This window comes from Bubalus bubalis, chromosome 4 (assembly GCF_019923935.1).
Source record: "Bubalus bubalis isolate 160015118507 breed Murrah chromosome 4, NDDB_SH_1, whole genome shotgun sequence".
In the NCBI taxonomy this organism is placed as follows: domain Eukaryota; kingdom Metazoa; phylum Chordata; class Mammalia; order Artiodactyla; family Bovidae; genus Bubalus; species Bubalus bubalis.
The window spans coordinates 35,889,284-35,904,335 of record NC_059160.1 but is presented as its reverse complement, the minus strand read 5'-3'; the positions used below and the strand labels follow the sequence as shown (position 1 = coordinate 35,904,335).

At 40.5% G+C, this 15,052-nt stretch overlaps 1 protein-coding gene across 12 annotated transcripts in view; it reads right to left on the bottom strand.

Moving 5' to 3' along the window:
• RASSF8 (Ras association domain family member 8) overlaps positions 1 to 15,052 on the bottom strand; it is a 137,101-nt gene that overhangs the window by 87,120 nt on the left and 34,929 nt on the right. For 6 of the 12 annotated variants that reach the window (XM_045165322.1, XM_025283407.3, XM_044941261.2 and 3 more), the window contains exon 2: positions 2,727 to 2,823. The exons of 1 other annotated variant lie outside the window; for it this stretch is intronic. The gene's annotated coding sequence lies outside the window, so the exon portion shown is untranslated. Of the gene's footprint in view, positions 1 to 2,412; positions 2,451 to 2,726; positions 2,824 to 15,052 lie in introns of all 12 variants that reach the window. 5 more of the 12 variants (XM_044941264.2, XM_045165324.1, XM_045165325.1 and 2 more) reach the window with 1 other exon arrangement.

Genomic DNA, 15,052 nt, shown 5'->3' with positions numbered 1-15,052 from the left:
TTACAGAAAATATTCCCCCTTCTTCTATCAAGTTGCTTTCTCCACAAGACCATTTCAAGCCTCCTGAAGCCTGTTTGGATCAATCTATAACAACAAAAAACACCTCTTTACAAGTTTTAACAAAAATGCCCCCATCTAAACCCTTAAAACTAAGAACAAGCATAAAGAAATAAATTCCATTAAATCTACAGGGGATAGGACACCTAACCTGAAAAGGTACATACAAAGCTTCAAATATAAAATGCCGAGAGTACTCTGAAACTGCTCCCCATTACCAGAGGCACAGGGCGTATTACCACCATATGCTGCATTACAGAAACTATGGGAAATTACTTGCAAGGCAGTTTTGAAAGAAGATTATAGAGCTAAGCCTTGTTTACCATTATTTTCCCCTCACTAATGCTTTTTACAGGAAAGCACCAGGGAAGGAGGGTGGGGGAATACTACAGTGCTATTTAGAACAGAAAAAGAAGCATAAATAAGCAATCTGTAAAATCTAAACTTGGTTTTACCTAATCTTTTACACAAAACATGGATTTTATTTTATAGTTAGCTCTCACACAGCCTCAACTTTATAAAACTAACAAAGATGCCTTTTGATAAATAACACTGTGAATTATTCTCTATCCTCATTCTCTAAGAGAATAATGGCTTAGGAGAAATTGCATTGTGATGGAGAAATGTGATTTAGTAGAGTTATTCTGATTTTTAAGTCAGTAAAAATTTAAAGTCGCTGCATTAAAAAAAAAAGAGGTAGTTTTACAATAAAGCAATACTAAGAATTTCAAAGTTGGTTTTGCTGCTCATCAAAGTTAACATGACTAAAATGACATGCTTCATTTGAGAAGGCTAGGGAACTCACAAATGCTGTTCATGTGAGTAAGCTGGCTCAGTATTCGGCATGGGCAAAAAAGTTTTGTTAGTTCAAACAAAGCTTTATTTAAAAAAGAAAAACAGAGCAGTATGCTAAATGCTAAAGGGGTCTCTTTGCTCTTGAAGTCAAGAATCAAAGATGTTACTGAGCATTTGAGAAGAAACAGTGAAAAATGAAAACTCTTCAGCAGTAAACTCCAAGCAACTCAGACATTGCTGTCCTATTTGTATTAGTAAATAAGTACGAGTGTTCCAAGAGAAACAAAATAATTGAAGCATTCAAATCCAAATGTATACAATCCTTAAAAGTTAAACCTGAAGCACAGTTCCTTCATGGTGTAACTTAAACATCAATCCTCCTGTATAGAAAATAATGAATGTGTAAGAGAAAGACCTGTAGAACAGTTTCATCAGTAATAGGAGCTAAAACTAAAATTTAAGTGATGATACAATCATGGAGAGAACGTTAGTCAATGGAGCTACATAATACAATACAATTCTTCCTTATGCTTTTTTTCTTTATTATTTTTTCTTTTTTATGTTTTTGATCATGCCCACTGCATATGCTTTATTTTTATTTTCTTAAATTTTAATTGGAGGCTAATTACTTTACAATATTGTGGTGGTTTTGCCATACATTCACATGAATCAGCCATGGGTGTACATGTGTTCCCCATCCTGACCCTCCCTCCCACCTCCCTCCCCATCCCATCCCTCAGGGTCATCCCAGTGCACCAGCCCTGAGTACCCTGTCTCATGCATCGAACCTGGACTGGCAATCTATTTCACATATGATAATATACATGTTTCAATGCTATTCTCTCAATCATCCCACCCTTGCCTTCTCCCACAGAGTCCAAAAGTCTGTTCTTCACATCTGTGTCTCTTGGTTTTTTTCTTTTGACTATATTACAAATTGCAGGGCTCAACTAGGATTTTTCAGTGCTCACATGAATATAATGAATTTACCTTATTACAACCAGACTATCCTTCATTCTCAACTCTTGGAGCCTTCTAGTCATGGTTTTTGCTAATGCCAGAGCAAAGCAGTAGAGTCCACAAGAGAACTGAACCGATGCGGATGTGAACTTGTGGTCTTAGAAATCCACTCCTTCCACAGCCTAGCAATTACTAGAAGGCTCTAAGGGGAAATTAATTTATAGGAGACCTTCAAAACTCATCATCTAGGCAAAAATGCAAGCACATAACTTTTGTAAATGAGGGACTGAGGAATTTATATGACAGCATGCTGGCTGGTGCCCTTAAAGAGTTTATTCACCTGTAACATGTGAACAGTTTATTTGTAAGTGATTCACTGACTACAAACAAGGTCAAATTATTTCCCCTCTTGAGACCAATAAGTCACCTTAATGTTCAAGAGACAAGAGACCATACACATTGAACATACAAAAAGCAAGTGGAAAATAGTTCTATATTCCCACCTCAGGGGCTTTTGTGCCCCGTTATTTAATGAAGCCAATTATTGATACTATTACATTCAGATGGAAACTCAGACTATAGGATATATTTCAGACTTACCAAGATCTTCTAATCTTCGACTGTTAGAAATTACTTCTCTGTTTTAAAAGAAATTGCCAAGTTTAAAGCATTAATAGTATAGTGCTCAGGAAGCCCAAGAATGGTGATACACCAGTTTGCAAAATTTTGCCTCAGACTCCAAGTTTGAATCTAGAATTTATAAGGCAGTGAGACAAAAGATACTATTGCTAACCACGCTTCGTACTTATTTAAATAAAGGGTTTACAAATGATTTGTTAGTGAACACAAGCTCTGAAAGTCTCTCAAAACTTTGAGAATTATTCTTTAAAAAGCCACTGGAAGGGCTGACTCACCTTCTCGGGCTGGAGTCCCCAACTGGGAGCAGTGTGAGGTAGTCTCAAGGAAGGGCGGCGCACCAGACAGGTATTCTAGGAGGAGCTACGCAGGCACCTGAAAAGGTCCACAGTGTTCTTAGAATCCTGGCCAACTTTTAACTTAGACATGCTAAATCATTCCCATTTTAACTTTTAATCAAAGAGAAAAATACACCAGCTTTTAGCTTCAAATGGTTTTTCCAAAAAGAGTTTTTCCTCCCCTTGTGGGCACTCCCCTCTGGTCATCTGACTGCAATGCTTGTGGGGTAGATTGGTTTGGTTTCAACTAGTGCGCCTTTGAAAGAGGAATTTTCGTTGTTTCTCTAAAAGGTCATTTGATGGGCCCATGGTGTTCTAGGAAAGATGTTGTGCCTTCTTTTTCTCCTGACCAAAGTTCTCTGAAATACCACAGTAATTTCTTGAAAGCAGTTTAGCAGTTAGACATTTGGAAAATTGCCTAAAGCCAGGGTCTAAAAATGAAGCGGAAGGGGAGAACTTGGGGTTTTCGGTCTTTAAAAAATAAAAACAAAAACATGCCGCATTCTTCCTTGCTGAGTACAAACGACAGCCACTGGCTAACCTAAGATTCTTCCTTGGTGAGTACAAACGACAGCCACTGTCTAACCTAAGAAACAGGGTGGCTTGGCACCGGTTCTTTTGACCATTCACTTGCCTAATATTGTGAGAATGTGAAACTCTGCCATGACATTAGTTATAAAGAAAGCCAAAGAAAGAAATCTTGGCCACAAGATGGGAATTGACGCAATTCTTATGTCTGCCACATTCAGACTATGCCTTTTGCAGACGTTTCTGCGTTTATTTATAGCAAGGTTGACTTTAGTAACAAGACCATGTTCCACTAATGATACTTTTTAAAAATATACCAAAACACCCAACTACTTTTATTATGAATAGGAAATACCACCCCCCAAAAGTTGATAGTCCTTAAAGTCTTAGCTATGACATAAAACAAAGTATCAAATTAGAAACAGTATAGAACTATCTGGTGGACCCCAAATCTGAGGCAAGCTATCAGAAATATACACATTCCAAACACAGCCTTGGAAAATTAGTCCAAACTTCCCTCTTCCAGAGAGCACTGGGTTCTCCCTGTTCAGCTTCTACACCCCTGCGTGGAGACATTGCTTCCAAATCTGGTTACTAGTCGAGTACTTCATTTAAGTCAATAGCTGTTGTAAAAGTGCCCTTCATTTTCAGGTTACTTTTTTCCGTGGTGTTACAGCTCCAAGTGCAGAGGTGCATTAGTGCATGCTTCTAAGTTATAAAGAAAAGAGTAGCACTCACATTAAAATATTTTCTAATGAAAATGAACAGGCATTAAGCCAACTAGATACCATAGAATTCCTGCTTCATCATCTTCTATCAGATGGGTTAGAGCCTTCTGGCTTCAACAAGACCTACCTACCTCCTCAAGAAGCTACAAGACAGACATAGATTTGAAGCTAACACCCCTTTGGTAAAAGAGCATGTCCATGGATTGTGACATTGTCCAAAAAGCAAGGAAGGGTCCACCCTGCTGGGAGAGAGGGCTGGAAGAGAACTGGGTGGTGAATTCAGAGCTACATGAGAAGAGGCAAAACAGACTAATCACCCTGATTTCCACCTTGGATTTAGAAGCTAGCTATATGTAGTTTGGCTGGCAAAGGGATTCTTATTGATCTAATTCAAAATTTCTTTCCCCATCCATCTTCTTTTCTTTAAAACCTCATCACTCTTTTTAGCTTTGCTTTTAAGCAAGTCTTTTGGAATTGGGAAGTGGGTACTTGAAAAGTAGTTTCTAAAATTGACATTTGTTTTTTTGGTTTTTATTTTATTTTTTAACTTTACAATTTTGTATTGGTTTTGCCATATGTCAAGTAGTGTCCAACTCTGTGACCCCATGGACTGCAGCACGCCAGGCTTCCCTGTCCTTCACTGTCTCCCAGAGTTTGCTCAGATTCATGTCCATTGAGTCCAGATGTTATCTAACCATCTCATCCTCTGCTGCTCCCTTCTCCTTTTGCCTTCTATCTCTCCCAGCATGAGGGTCTTTTCCAATGAGTCAGCTCTTCGCATCAGATGGCCAAAGTATTGAAGCTTCAGCTTCTGTATCAGTCCTTCCAATGAACATTCAGGGTTGATTTCCTTTAGGATTGACCGGTATGACCTCCTTGCAGTCCAAGGGATTCTCAAGAGTCCTCTCCAGGACCAGAGTTCAAAAGCATCAGTTCTTCTGTGCTCAGCCTTCTTTATGGTCCAACTCTCACATCTGTACATGACTGGCTTCCTGCCAAAAATCAGATCAAGTTTGCCAGGCTTGTGAAGAAACCATCTTGGCAGAAGATCTTCCAATTCCAGTCAAGCCTTCCTGTGAACCACTTACAGCACAGGAAGAAATCTGGGCTGCAACCTCATGAAACATCCTGAAGCCCAGCTGCCCCCCTAGGACTTCCCTGACTTCCTAATACAAAGAAACTAGGTGAGATAAAATGCTTAAGTCCCCAAGTTTCTGGCAACTTGTTATGCAGCAATAGATACTGTCCCCCAAGCAGCCTTTATTTAAATTAGCTCGTAAGAATGCAAACAGAAGTTGTTGATGTAAATGAACACAGTCAGTTCAGTTCAGTTCAGTTGCTCAGTCGTGTCCGACTCTTTGGGACCCTATGAATCGCAGCACGCCAGGCCTCCCTGTCCATCACCAACTCCCAGAGTTCACTCAGACTCACGTCCATCGAGTCAGTGATGCCATCCAGCCATCTCATCCTCTGACGTCCCCTTCTCCTCCTGCCTCCAATCCCTCCCAGCATCAGTCTTTTCCAATGAGTCAACTCTTCGCATGACATGGCCAAAGGACTGGAGTTTCAGCTTTAGCATCATTCGTTCCAAAGAAATCCAGGGCTGATCTCCTTCAGAATGGAAAACTCAGCAGTGGCCACAGAACTGGAAAAGGTCCGTTTTCACTCCAATCCCAAAGAAAGGCAATGCCAAAGAATGCTCAAAGTACCGCACAATTGCACTCATCTCACATGCTAGTAAAGTAATGCTCAAAATTCTCCAAGCCAGGCTTCAGCAATACATGAACCATGAACTTCCAGATGTTCAAGCTGGTTTTAGAAAAGGCAGAGGAACCAGAGATCAAATTGCCAACATCTGCTGGATCATCAAAAAAGCAAGAGAGTTCTAGAAAAACATCTATTTCTGGTTTATTGACTATGCCAAAGTCTTATTGTTTATAAGGCTTTGGCATAGTCAAATCCACACACAGTTTATTGTGTGGATCACAATAAACTGTGGAAAATTCTGAAAGAGATGGGAATACCAGACCACCTGACCTGCCTCTTGAGAAATAAACACAGTATCAGGATATTATGGGCTTTTCAGGTGGTTTAGGGTAAAGAATCTGCCTGTCAATGCAGAAGTCACACGAGATGCAACACCTGGATCAGGAAGATTGCCTGGAGTAGTAAATGTCAAGCCACTCCAGTATTCTTGCCAGGATAATGCCACAGACAGAGGAGAGTGGTGGGCTATAGCCCATGGGGTCGCAAAGAGTCAGACATAATTAAGTGACTATGCATGCATGCATCAGGATGTTGCAATTCCTATATACGGAGTCCAAGCAAAACAGGATGATTAAGGATAACTCATGAGCAAAGTAAATTCCAGTTTCTAAGAGGTGTTGCCTTTTTTTCCCATTAGAATGCAGAAAATGCAAAAAAAAAAGAAAAAAAAAATTTTTTTTTTCCCCAAGAAGGCAGGCACTTCATTTGCTTGTATTAATAGATGTCTCTGCACAACTGGTGATTAATTGTTGGATATATTCTCTTCCCCCAAACTAGGTCCACAAGGATGGATAATAAATGGACAGCAGGGGCATTTTTATTACTGTAGAAATCAGAAAAGAGCTTATCACTGCCTATTCAAGTCTCACAGGTGATATAAGCAAAAGCCTAAAGGAAGCTACTCTCTACTCTCCAAGATGCCAGAAAGTTCAAAAAGCGCATTCCTTCTTACTGAAAAGAGAAAGCCATCTAACATTCAAATGTAAATATTCAACTGTAAATAAAATGTGATGGCACATTCTCCTAAGTGCTATCCCTTTGTTTTCACAAAATAAAACCACAAATACAAAAATCAGAAATTCTCCTAAATTCCTAACTTTTTCTAATAAAAGAAAGGTAGGAACATTCAGTTTCTTTTTCCTTTTTTGATACCAAAGCTCACAGATGTCCCACATCTTTGAATCATCAGCTCTGCTAAGAGCAACATGCAAAGGTAGTAAGGAATGTATCTTGGGTTCTACATATTCCATAGGAAATATTAAAACAATAACATGACTACATAAACAGTGATGGAGATTTTCTATGGAAATGAATCCATTATGAAGCTATCAGCTATATTAGTTTGTAAAGCAGAGGGCAATGGTAGTAACAATAAAAATAATTATTCAATTTTATTAAACATTTACTAACTCCTTACTATATTTAAAATACAGCAGAAATTTAAGGGGCTTTCCTGGTGGCTCAGATGGTAAAGAATCTGCCTGTATGTAATGCAGGAGACCCAGGTTCAGTCCCTGGGTTGGGAAGATCCCCTAGAGAAGGGACTAGCAACCCACTCCAGTATTCCTGGGGCTTCCCTGGTGGCTCAGATGGTAAAAAAAAAAAAAAAAAAGAAAAAGAAAAAAAAAACAGTAAAGAAATTATGAAGGTAAATTAACAAATGAATTTCATTCTATCAACTGTGCAGTTTTGTGAGATGTAACTAATATTGTGTTGGCCAACCCAATATGTAGTAATAATACCACCAAATAAATGTTTTGGAAGCATTAAAGAGACTTGTAAAAAAAAGCCTACAGTAGAGTTCATATCCTAGGAGCTATTCAGGGAGTTTTTGTGAAATAAGTCTTTCTACTTGTATTATTGCTGTAAATTTTCTTAGCTTTTTCATATTAAGATGTTTGAAGTCCCTAGACGACAAAGATGAGGTTCACAAAGATTAGACAATTTGATTTGGACCCAGTTAATGTCTTTTAAATGGTTGAACCCATGTATCCTGTGGCTCCTGCATTGGCAGGTGGATTCTTTACCACTTGAGCCACCTGGAAGCCCAAGTAATAGCTCAGTTTGCTCAGCTGTGTCTGACTCTTTGTGACCCCATGGGCTGTAGCACGCCAGGCTTCCGTGTCCATCACCAACTCCCGAAACTTGCTCAAACTCATGTCCATTGAGTCTTTGATGCCATCCAACCATCTCTTCCTCTTTTGTCTCCTTCTCCTCCTGCCTTCAATCTTTCCCAGCATCAGGGTCTTTTCCAATGAATCAGTTCTTTGTATAAGGTGGCCAAAATGTTGAAGCTTCAGCTTCAGCATCAGTCTTTCCAGTGAATATTCAGGACTGATTTCCTTTATGATTGACTGGTTGGATCTCCTTGCAGTCCAAGGGACCCTCAAGAGTCTTCTCCAACACCACAGTTCAAAAGCATCAATTCTTTGGCACTTAGCTTTCTTTATAGTCTAACTATCACATCCATTCATGACTACTGGAAAAACCATAGCTTTGACTAGATGGACCTTTGTTGGGAAAGTAATGTCTCTGCTTTTTAATATGCTATCTAGGTTGGTTGTATCTTTTTTTCCAAGAAGCAAGCATCTTTTAATTTCATGGGTGTAGTCACCATCTGCAGTGATTTTGGAGCCCAAAAATATAGTCTCTCACTGTATCCACTGTTCCCCCATCTATTTGCCATGAAGTGATGAGACCAGATGCAACAAGCTTAGTTTTTTGAATGTTGAGTTTTAAGCCAACTTTTTCACTCTCTTCTTTCACTTTCATCAAGAGGCTCTTTAGTTCTTCTTTGCTTTCTGTCATGAGGGTGGTGTCATCTGCATGTCTGAGATTATTGATATTTCTCCCAGCAATCTTGATTCCAGCTTGTGCTTCATCCAGCCTGGCATTTCTCATGATGTACTCTGCATATAAGTTAAATAAGCAGGGTGACAATATACAGCCTTGATATACTCCTTCCCCAATATGGAAGCAGTCCACTGTTCCATGTCCAGTTCTAACTGTTGCTTCTTGACCTGTATACAGATTTCTCAGGAGGCAGGTAAGGTGGTCTGGTATTCCCATCTCTTGAAGAATTTTCCACAGTTTGTTGTGATCCACACAAAGGCTTTGGTGAAGTCAATAAAGCAGAAGTAGATGTTTTTCTGGAACTCTTGCTTTTTCAATGATCCATGGGGTCGCAAAGAGTCAGATAGGACTGAGTGACTAAGGCACACCCACAAAGGATGTTGGCAATTTAATCTCTGGTTCCTCTGCCTTTTCTAAATTCAGGTTGAACATCTGGAAGTTCACAACTCATGTACTGTTGAAGAGTTATTTTCAGAAGATCAACTGCAGAGTTTGTAGAAAGTAGTCTCAAATTATCTAGGTGTCTTTACTGAAGATCCTTTACTCTAGCTTGAGTTGGCCCCAAACCAAGAACACTGTTAAATGCATCCAGGTGAAAGGACAAACATAACCCTGCTAATAGAAGCTGTGTTTCCCTATAGAACACTTACCAGAAGAATGTGACCACCGAGACACAAGAAAGAACTCCATCAAGGGAGCACTGAGAAAAGAACCATAGGATGACTGGTGTGGCCCAGTGATTAGGGCAGAACACGTGGTTGGATTAACGTTTTAAGAGGAAACAAATGGGAGAGAAATGTTAGGTAGGAAAATGACCTGAAGAATAGAAAAGGAAGCAGAAACAGGCTCCTTCAGCAAAGGACATACCAGAAAGCTGTCTTTGCCACTGCTCAGAAAGTGCAAGGCTCTGGAAGGCACAGTGATTTTCAGAAGAATTTAGGTGGAATTGCTATACCTTTCTGAACCCCTATACTCCTCCAAGACTGGCACAAACTCACAAGAAATTAACTGGCCTTTAATTTAAATGAAGTAAACTACAAAGGTTTAAAAAAAAAAACCAACACCTGATAAAGTTGTGAATTGTTATCAGCAGATAACAATTTCTCTGAACACAATGAAAAGATTCTTTGGCAGTTTCCACAGTCTGTTGTGTTATTTCGTCAGACCCACGCCCCTCCTGCATCATGAATTCTGTCTCGTTTCTTCCTTATAGGCTCAGCACCTAGCACCAAATCTAGCACACTCAACAAACGAAGATGAAGGGCAGGCCAGGAGGAGGGTCTAGATAAAGCAGGAATTTGACATGCTATTTCCTGAGGTGGCAATGCAGGCAGCCAGCTGACAAATTTCTCTTTTCCTTTTCTCCCTACAAGGAAGGACTGGTGGGGGAGACTGGAGGAGGGGAATTTTTTTAACTGAAAGAAAACAATTTTTAACTAACAAACTTGTGGCTTTATTTTTGCATTAATATAAGTGAAAGCTCAAATACTGATTTCAACTGCCGCTCCCCAATCACCCTGAAAATTTTCCTAAATTTTCCTAAATACTACAGATTGATCTAGTTAACCTCTTCCTAGCTTATCAGATTTCATTATTCAGCTGGATTGTTATCAACTAACCATCTGTTCAATACTGCTACCAGACAACAGGAAAAATCCCAAGGTTGTTTTTAAAGACCTGACCGTTCTGACTAGAAGCTTGTTCGCATGGATGTTTTAAACTTTCTCCCATTGTTTTCCCTAACGGTCTCAAGAGAACTAATTTTAAAAAGCCCCTACCTAGGTGGTTCAGTGGTAAAGAATTTCCCTGCCAATGCAGGAGCCACAAGAGATGTGGATTTGATAAGATCTCCTGGAAGAGAAAATGGCAACCCCATACCAGTATTCTTGCCTGTAGAATCCCATGGACAGAAGAGCCTGGCAGGCTACAGTCTATGGGGCTGGAAAGAGTCAGACATGACTTAGTGACTAAACATGAGGGATTTCTTTTTTAAATAGTGTGAATTAATTTCAAGTGACAATGATTTTCATTCTTCATTTAAAATAAGGGAAGGTAGAAAATTTTTAGCCTGTGTTTAAAAAAAAAAACAAAAATAAAAAGAGCAAAGAATATTCTACTACTAAAATTGAAAATTACTATAGTATGTTGGCATCTTCAAGTACACTTTAAACAATTACCTAATTTCCTAAATTGCACTATTTCAAAATTACGTTAATCTTGAATAAATGTCATTTCAAAACAAAGAAAAGTATAAGCAATAAGGCTACATTAAGCTAGGAATGCCCTTACCCAATGCTCTTACCCAAGTAAGATGGTAGATGTTGCAAGAGGGCATCAGAGGGCAAACACACTGAAACCATACTCACAGAAAACTAGTCAATCTAATCACACTAGGACCACAGCCTTGTCTAACTCAGTGAAACTAAGCCATGCCCATGGGGCAACCCAAGATGGGCGGGTCATGGTGGAGAGTTCTGACAGAATGTGGTCCACTGGAGAAGGGAATGGCAAACCACTTCAGTATTCTTGCCTTGAGAACCCCATGAACAGTATGAAAAGGCAAAATGACAGGATACTGAAAGAGAAACTGCCCAGGTCAGTAGGTGCCCAATATGCTACTGGAGATCAGTGGAGAAATAACTCCAGAAAGAATGAAGGGATGGAGCCAAAGCAAAAAGAATACCCAGCTGTGGATGTGACTGGTGATAGAAGCAAGGTCCGATACTGTAAAGAGCAATATTGCTTAGGAACCTGGAATGTCAGGTCCATGAATCAAGGCAAATTGGAAGTGGTCAAACAAGAGATGGCAAGAGTGAATGTCGACATTCTAGGAATCAGCGAACTGAAATGGACTGGAATGGGTGAATTTTACTCAGATGACCATTATATCTACTACTGCGGGCAGGCATCCCTCAGAAGAAATGGAGTGGCCATCATGGTCAACAAAAGAGTCTGTAATGCAGTACTTGGATGCAATCTCAAAAACGACAGAATGATCTCTGTTCGTTTCCAAGGCAAACCATTCAATATCACAGTAACCCAAGTCTATGCCCCAACCAGTAACACTGAAGAAGCTGAAGTTGAACGGTTCTAGGAAGACCTACAAGACCTTTTACAACTAACACCCAAAAAAATGTCCTTTTCATTATAGGGGTCTGGAATGCAAAAGTAGGAAGTCAAGAAACACCTGGAGTAACAGGCAAATTTGGCCTTGGAATACGGAATGAAGCAGGGCAAAGACTAATAGAGTTTTGCCAAGAAAATGCACTGGTCATAACAAACACCCTCTTCCAAGAACACAAGAGAAGACTGTATACATGGACATCACTAGATAGTCAACACCGAAATCAGACTGATTATATTCTTTGCAGCCAAAGATGGAGAAGCTCAATACATTCAGCAAAAACAAGACCAGGAGCTGACTGTGGCTCAGACCATGAACTCCTTATTGCCAAATTCAGACTTAAATTGAAGAAAGTAGGGAAAACCACTAGACCATTCAGGTATGACCTAAAAGCCCTTATGATTATACAGTGGAAGTGAGAAATAGATTTAAGGGCCTAGATCTGATAGATAAGAGGGCCTGATGAACTATGGAATGAGGTTCATGACATTGTACAGGAGACAGGGATCAAGACCATCCCCGTGGAAAAGAAATGCAAAAAAGCAAAATGGCTGTCTGGGGAGGCCTTACAAAGAGCTGTGAAAAGAAGAGAAGCAAAAGCAAAGGAGAAAAGGAAAGATATAAGCATCTGAATGCAGAGTTCCAAAGAATAGCAAGGAGAGATAAGAAAGCCTTCTTCAGCGATCAATGCAAAGAAATAGAGGAAAACAACAGAATGGGAAAGACTAGAGATCTCTTCAAGAAAATCAGAGATACCAAAGGAACATTTCATGCAAAGATGGGCTCGATAAAGGACAGAAATGGTATGGACCTAACAGAAGCAGAAGATATTAAGAAGAGATGGCAAGAATACACAGAAGAACTGTACAAAAAAGATCTTCACGACCCAGATAATCACGATGGTGTGATCACTGACCTAGAGCCAGACATCCTGGAATGTGAAGTCAAGTGGGCCTTAGAAAGCATCACTACAAACAAAGCTAGTGGAAATGATAGAATTCCAGTTGAGCTGCTGCAAATCCTGAAAGATGATGCTGTGAAAGTGCTGCACTCAATATGTCAACAAATTTGGAAAACTCAGCAGTGGCCACAGGACTGGAAAAGGTCAGTTTTCATTCCAATCCCAAAGAAAGGCAATGCCAAAGAATGCTCAAACTACCACACAATTGCACTCATCTCACACGCTAGTAAAGTAATGCTCAAGATTCTCCAAGCCAGGATTCAGCAATATGTGAACCGTGAACTTCCTGATGTTCAAGCTGGTTTTAGAAAAGGCAGAGGAACCAGAGATCAAATTGCCAACATCCGCTGGATCATGGAAAAAGCAAGACAGTTCCAGAAAAACATCTATTTCGGCTTTATTGACTATGCCAAAGCCTTTGACTGTGTGGATCAGAATAAACTATGGAGAATTCTGAAAGAGATGGGAATACCAGACCACCTGATCTGCCTCTTGAGAAATCTGTATGCAGGTCAGGAAGCAACAGTTAGAACTGGACATGGAACAACAGACTGGTTCCAAAGAGGAAAAGGAGTTCGTCAAGGCTGTATATTGTCACTCTGTTTATTTAACTTATATGCAGAGTACATCATGAGAAACGCTGGACTGGAAGAAACACAAGCTGGAATCAAGATTGCCAGGAGAAATCTCAGTAACCTCAGATATGCAGATGACACCACCCTTATGGCAGAAAGTGAAGAGGAACTCAAAAGCCTCTTGATGAAAGTGAAAGTGGAGAGTGAAAAAGTGGGCTTAAAGCTCAACATTCAGAAAACGAAGATCATGGCATCCGGTCCCATCACTTCATGGGAAGTAGATGGGAAACAGTGGAAACAGTGTCAGACTTAATTTTTCTGGGCTCCAAAATCACTGCAGATGGTGACTGCAGCCATGGAATTAAAAGACGCTTACTCCTTGGAAGGAAAGTTATGACCAACCTAGATAGCATATTCAAAAGCAGAGACATTACTCTGCCAACAAAGGTTCGTCTAGTCAAGGCTATGGTTTTTCCAGTGGTCATGTATGGATGTGAGAGTTGGACTGTGAAGAAGGCTGAGTGCCAAAGAATTGATGCTTTTGAACTGTGGTGTTGGAGAAGACTCTTGAGAGTCCCTTGGACTGCAAGGAGATCCAACCAGTCCATTCTGAAGGAGATCAGTCCTGGGATTTCTTTGGAAGGAATGATGCTAAAGCTGAAACTCCAGTACTTTGGCCACCTCATGCGAAGAGTTGACTCAGTGGAATAGACTCTGATGCTGGGAGGGATTGGGGGCAGGAGGAGAAGGGGATGACAGAGGATGAAATGGCTGGATGGCATCACTGACTCGATGGACGTGAGTCTGAGTGAACTCCGGGAATTGGTGATGCACAAGGTGCCTGGCGTGGTGCGATTCATGGGGTGGCAAAGAGTCGAACACGACTGAGCGACTGATCTGATTTCTGAAGCTAGGAATTCGACCGACTGAGCGACCTCACTTTCACTTTTCACTTTCATGCATTGGAGAAGGAAATGGCAACCACTCCAGTGTTCTTGCCTGGAGTATCCCAGGGACGGTGGAGCCTGATAGGCTGCCGTTTATGGGGTCGCACAGAGTCGGACACGACTGAAGCGACTTAGCAGCAGCAGCAGCATGCTGAAGAAAAGAGTATCTTTAAAAAGAGTATGTTTAAACACTACTTATGCCAGGAACTTATGTGGATTACACTTCGTCTATTTCTGAAACCTTATCATTTCTTGCCTGAATGTCTTAAAGAAGGGATATCCTTAGATCATTTTCGGAATTACCATCTCCCACATTTGTGGTCCACTTCTGATGTACTCTCCCCCCTTGCTGACAGCACATGGTGTTGACTACAATGCTGTGTCAATAACGTCCACTGTGGCTCCAGGCTAATTAAAAGAAAGCTGAGAGGGGAGACTGCACAGATCATAGCACCTATGATGGATTCAACTCAGACCTTGTTCCAGTTCATAGCATTTTGCTGTGTAGTGATGAACTCCCAGGTGTGGGAAAATGGCAGAAACACACAAGGGCTACAAGTGGGGAAAGAGGATAAAGAAGGGGAAATTATTAAAGCCAACAGAAGCAGCAGCAAGCTGCAGAGAACTTCATCAGAGTTGTGAGAAGCCAATGACCACAGGTCAGACACAAGGGGAACTCAGAGAATAAGCCAATGGGTATCTCATCTCCACACATTTTAGAAAGAAACTGGGTTAGGAGGGCAGAGGGGCTCCCCTAAAAGGCAAGCTGCCCTGGCATACTGT